This window comes from Balaenoptera borealis, assembly GCF_965194805.1.
Source record: "Balaenoptera borealis genome assembly, chromosome: 13".
Lineage (NCBI taxonomy): Eukaryota > Metazoa > Chordata > Mammalia > Artiodactyla > Balaenopteridae > Balaenoptera > Balaenoptera borealis.
In genome coordinates this window covers 46,092,857-46,098,946 of record NC_138870.1, presented here as the reverse complement: position 1 = coordinate 46,098,946, position 6,090 = coordinate 46,092,857, and positions in this window count along the sequence as shown.

The window sequence follows — 6,090 nt, the reverse complement described above, 5'->3', positions numbered from 1 at the left end:
TATAAATTTATTTATTTTATTTATTTATTTTTGGCTGCATTGGGTCTTTGTTGCCGCACGCTGGCTTTCTCTAGTTGCAGCGAGCGGGGGCTACTCTTCGTTGCAGTGCGAGGGCTAGTTGTGGCGCACGAGCTTAGTTGCTCCGCGGCATGTGGGGTTTTCGCGGACCAGGGCTCGAACCCGTGTCCCCTGCATTGGCCGGTGGATTCTTAACCACTGCGCCACCAGGGAAGTCTCAGTTCTAGACACTTTAGAGTAGACAGATCTTTACTGATTAAAAAGTTGAAGCCAGGGAAGGTTTTGAGCTGACAAGGAACATCCTTAGAGCCTTGGTGAAGAAGATTAATTTGTCTGCCTGCAGTGAGTAGGGCGAGTTGCAGGGAGATGAGACCCTTTTTCATGTCCTTTCTCTCTCTCTCCAGCTGTTTCCCTCTGGCTCCTCCTCATCTTCACAGGCTTCCCCACCTGACCACAGCTTCTCCCTCTCTCCCTTCAATGGATCTCCCTCTCCTTCCTTCAGCTTTCCTTCTCTGCACCCCCTTTCCACCCTCCCTTCTCTCAACCACCCCCTTTCCTAGAACATCTGTAAGCAATCGGCTTGTGGAGGGGGGGTAGGGTTGAGAGCTCTTCCCAGCCAGCTGTGGAGGGTGTGGCCTAAAGGAAGGGCTGATCTCTAGGAGGTGAAAGCTTAGAGCTCCATCCCACCTTCCCCTCCCCCAGCCACTCGGCTCTCCACCCAAACACCAAACTTTCCTTCTTACCCTATCAATCTCTACCACACACCCCTCCTCTACCTCTGAGACCTGAAGGCCCTAGCCCTACCCCTAACCCCACAATTCCATCATCTGGGACCCTCTAGTCAAACCTAGATCAGAGAGGTATCCCAGTGCCCAGCCTCTGAACTGCTGGACAGCTATTGAAAGAGATCTAAGCCAAAAGGTCAGGGAGCTCTTCTCCTTGGCTTCTCCCCTGGGGCTTTGAAGTCCAATCTAGGGTTGAGGCCAGAGGTGAGAAGAGATGGAGGCTGAAAGGGCATAGTCCATTCGACCTTTGCTGCAGGTAGGACAGGAAGCCCAATATATTTTTATACATCAGACTTGTAAATTGTATCCACCACTACCTTCTATTATATTAATATCTCAACTCAGTAAAGCCACAAGCTTGAAGTCCAGAGGTTGTTTAAAAATCTTTTAGGGCTCGGTTCCCCCTCCAGCTATAGCTATGGAAGAGAGGGCTGTGGAGAGGAGCTCTCCCTATCACTGCGCTCCTGAATCTCAGCCCCAGAGACTTCTCATTTTACCCTTGGGGTTGGCTGCTGGGAACACCTGGATCCCTCGCAGGGATCACCGTATACCCCATTTACCCCCTAACTCATTACCCCTACATGTTATATCTCCCTGAAGGGAAGGGCAAGGGGAGGGACCTATTCTTAGCCCTGTACATGATGCCTGGCAAACAAATGTGCTCATTACGAGGTGACGATGGACAGGAAGGAACTGGCAGCCAAGGAAGGAGTGTGTGTTTGTTTGGGGGTGGAGGGGTGAGAAGTGCCAGAAGTCCAGAGAACTCATGGGAAGACTTATACCTTTTCACAAAAAGCAAGAAGGGGAACATGCTAGCCCCCATCCCCAACCTGATGCCAAAGCCAATGTATTGTGTGTTTAAGGACAAGTGGCATACCTATGCTGTACACACACACACGCATGCACGCACACGTGCACACGCACACGCACATCCTGATTCCAAACTGATCAGAGATGCTGTCTTTTTTTATTTATTTATTTATTTTGGCTGCACCAAATGGCCTGTGGGATCTTAGCTCCCCAACCCGGGCCCTCAGCAGTGAAAGCGAGGAGTCCTAACCACTGGACCACCAGGGAATTCCCGCTGTCATCTTTGTAGAGCCAGAAAAAGCTGAAGCTAGTGAAATAGTATGTCTGTGTTTTGGGTGCAATCTCTGGCCCTCTTGCCCTCCTCCCGGCCCCTTCCAATGCCCTAACTTTCCGTCTGGGATTGGTAATCCTTCCCAAGAGCGGGCTAGAAATGGCAAGCATCGTGGGGGTGGGAGGGAACGCCTGGCTCATCCTCAGCTCCTCACAGCCCCAGTTGGGTGTGCAGTGGCAATCCTGGTGCTCCAGGTCCCTCCCTGATGGGCTCCAGATGTGCTTACATCTGGGAAGGCCATCCCAGGAAACGACGCTCCCGCCCACAGCTCCCACCCCGGATGGATCTCTCCTTCAGCTTCCAGGCCCTTGAGCCCAGAAGCTTCAGGCACTCCTTTCTTCTCCAGAGGTAGGTACATGGCAACAAAGGAGAGAAAAAGGATGGAAAGTAATGGAGGTAGGGTGGGTGAGCAAATAAAATGAGGTTAATGTTTAGGACACCCCAGAGAATCTTATTTCCCTTTTAACTTCCTATGTGAAGTTGTTACATTTTCCTGCAGAATTCTGTTGCCTCAAAAAAATGCCAGAAGGTAGAATAGAAAAACTGAAGAGGGTTTGGAAAAGAAGACACTAGCTTGGATGGTGGAAATTCCTTCCCATTAATCGGATTGTTCTGGAGCCCTGGGCCTTGTATTTTTTTCCCCTAGTGTTCCCTTAGCCCTGCCCCCCTCCCACCAGTGCCCTTCCCCTAATCCCTGTCCCTCTGCCCCTCCCAAACCTAGTCCAGCCTGGAAAAACTCCCAGTTTCGTCCCTGCAGAGATACATGAGCACAGTCTCAAGCCTTAGGTTCAGAGCCCTAGAGCAAGAGAACCAAAGCATCCCATCTCCCAGGACTGGTCTTGTCCCCATGATATCTAGCAAACATCCTTCATCCACCCCTCCTGTGCTCTGAGCAAAGTGGGGGTAGAAAGGGGAGGGAAGTCTGCATTTATTTTAGGTCAGGACATGGGGGAGGGGTTTTTCCCAGGGTCAGACAGGAAGTGGGGATGGTGATGGGTGACTCACAGATGATGGAGCCATCAGTTCCCCTAAGCAGAGACCTGAGTCAGGGTGGCGACAGAGCTTTAGGGTTCATATGGCCCACTCCTGTACTTTCCGATTTCTCTCTCTTGGACACACATACATTTCAACTCTCCGTCTTTAGCAGGCTCCAGACCCAGACTCCTGGGATAACCAGGATCCTACTCTACTTCCAGAATCCTCCCCCAACCCCCAACCCTTGCAGCTCCATAATCTGTATACCTATCCCTCCTTCCTTCCCTCTGGGACACCCAGCTCCCACTCATCACCCCACCACAGGGCAGGAGGAGAGGGGCCCAGAAGCCACAAACCAATAAGCTCCTCTGATCCCTTTGCCCAGCGAAGTCTTCCCACTCTTTTTTGCATCATATCACATTGAGAACATTAGATTTGGACCATCCCCAGAGGTAGTGAGAGAAGTCGCTCTGGCCAGAAGCCACTAGCCTGGGGTCTCTGGTGCTCCCAGGTCTTACCAGGCTGCGAGGGTTGAGGGGATTGATACCTGCCTCAGCACACCTACAGCCCATCTGTGTGTGTTAACACACACCAGTTGGGAAGTTTTATTTCAGGAAGACCTCACCCAGCCTATGCCACCCCACCAGGCTTCTTACAGGCCCCACAAGGCTCAAGTCTATTCCCCGAAAACAGGATATCCAGCCTCAGTGCTCTCAGAATTTCCAGGCTTTTGAGAATCTGGAAGAAGCAACCCCAGAGAAGTCACACACACACACACACACACACACACACACACTTCCATCCTGTTTCCGAGGATTAATGAATTGTGCACCCAATCTTCCCCACCCCCACCCTAGGAACAATGGTCCTATGTTAAATATCTCTGCTCCAGAATCTTCCCCCTGTAGAAACCCAGCCCAGTTTAGAGGACTAAACTAACAGTGCAGTGGGAAAAGCAAGGACTTTGGGATCAGTTGGGAGGAAATTTGGATTCTACCTCTGCCCCTTTCTTTCTGCTGATCTTGTCTTAGTCACTTCACTCTCTGGACCTCAGTTTCCTGACAGTAAAATGAGAATCATAATACCTGCAGTGCTGGAGATATTCAGAAGATGAAATGGGATAAAGGCAGGTTAATGGTCAAGCCCAAGGCCAGGTATATAGCATATGCTAAATAAACTATTATTAATATTCCTCACCCCTCTCCCACGCCACTGACACTCAGCGTGGCTCCTGGCTTTAAAACTTGCACCTCTACCCTGAACTCCTCTGAGGAAATTCAGTCTCCTAGTTCTAAGCTCCAGCCTTCAGGGCAGGCAGGCTGGTGACAGCAGGAGTCTGGTGAGTGTCCTGCCCTTGCCCTTCACCCCTTCTGCCCCTCTGTCAAGCAGACCGTGATTAATAATAATCAGTCATCACAGCAAATCATTCTTACTGAGCAATGAAGGGACAGAGGGTAGCAGAGAGGTCAGAGCCGAGAGAGAAAACAGAGACACTTGGAGACACACAGACTGGCCAGAGACAAGCTGAGAGATACACAGAGAAAAAGCTGACAGGAGACAGAGCATTTAGTGGGCAGTGGGCTGAGAGGAGAGAGTATTGGGTTTAGAGTCAAAACACTTAGGTTCCAGACTCACCACTAACTGGCAGCCATGTGACCTTGGACAAGTCAATTCACCTCTCTACACCCATTTCCTCTTCTGAAGGAGAGGGTTGGGCTGATGATCCCTAGGAACCCCCTCCTGGCTGACCTTTCTAGGCCAGCTTCCAGACCTGGAGGGCTGCCTGAAGCAGCTCCAACTAGGAGGGAACCCCAAGCGTAGGCCTGGCCCAGAGCAGAGGAAGGGAGGGCCAGGCAGAGGCAGGCATGGTGAGACGGAAGGCAGGAGGTGTTGGGGCCACTGGGAGAGGACTTATAAGGGCAGAGAGAGCCAAGAGAGGAGGGATATTGGGGGGAGTAGAAAAGCCAGCCAGAGAATGACTAAGGGGCTCCCGGTGTAAACAGGAGCAGGGAATGGACAGGGAGGGGGCCTGTTTGACTTGGCCAAGCACGGGGGGGTGGAGTGGGGAGGAGAACTGGGGCAGGACACTATGTCCCCTGTCCCTCACCAAGGCTCCTGGGAGGAGCTGAATCACACACCTCCCTCCCTGTATCCCTCCCCACCCCCACCCCAAGCTCCCAAATCCTGGGAAAATCTAAAGAGCTTGTGCCTGGGCTGAAAAAGGAGAGATTTGGGTTCACACACACATGCTCTGCTGGGTTATACAGCAGTCAGCCCTCAACCTCTTTCCTCCCAGAGAGGGTCTCAGCCCTTGGCTTGAGTAGTTTTCACCTAGAGGTTACCTTCACGGCAGTGCTGTGCTTAAGATCCTGACCCAGAGATTCTTTGGGTTCCTCGCCTAAGAGGGGGTCAGGACCTGCAGATGTAAGAGTGGGATGGGAGCCAGCATCACTCCACAGTCTGACCAGCTGCCTTCTCCCTTGGGCTGCAGCTGGCTCTGGAGAGGGGCTTTTAAAAAAACAGCTGGGTGATTTGGGACAGGAAGTAGAGTAGTAGAATGAGGAGGAGACTCGTGGCGAAGGAAAAAGCATTGATTCTGAGTCCCCCAAGCCAGAGTGGGGCAGGGGACTGGAGAAGAGAAGGGGCAGGGTTCTGATTCGGGGGATTATTATTCTGGAAGGGGAGGAGTCCTGGAGGAAAAAGACAGGAAGAGGGCTGGAAAGGAGAGGAGGTTAGGAGAGAACCTAGGCCCCTTGGTCCCCCTCCCCCAGACTAAGATAAAGACTAGAATCCTGAAAGGTGATCTCATCACACAGAGCCAGGGCTGGGGGAAGGGATGGGCAGGGGGTCACTGCCTTCTCCTGCTACAGTCCCTTCCCCTACATTCACAGGGCATCTTGGGAGAGTGGGGTCCTGGGTTCCAGCTCCCAGAGCCTAAAGACAATAGAAGCTAAAGGTTGGGCCCCTTTGCAAGACACCACCCCACCCCATCCTACAATTCTCCAGGTTTGTAGGAATCAGGCCAGTTTGATCAAGAAGACACTGAGGGGCCAAAGCAACCCTTTCCCCCCAACTACCAGGCTCTTGGTCAACTGCCAGATTCTAGGACGGGACTCACCAGAGGTTTCCATATCCTACAACCAAGAAAGGGGGAGGCCTGGACCGGAATCC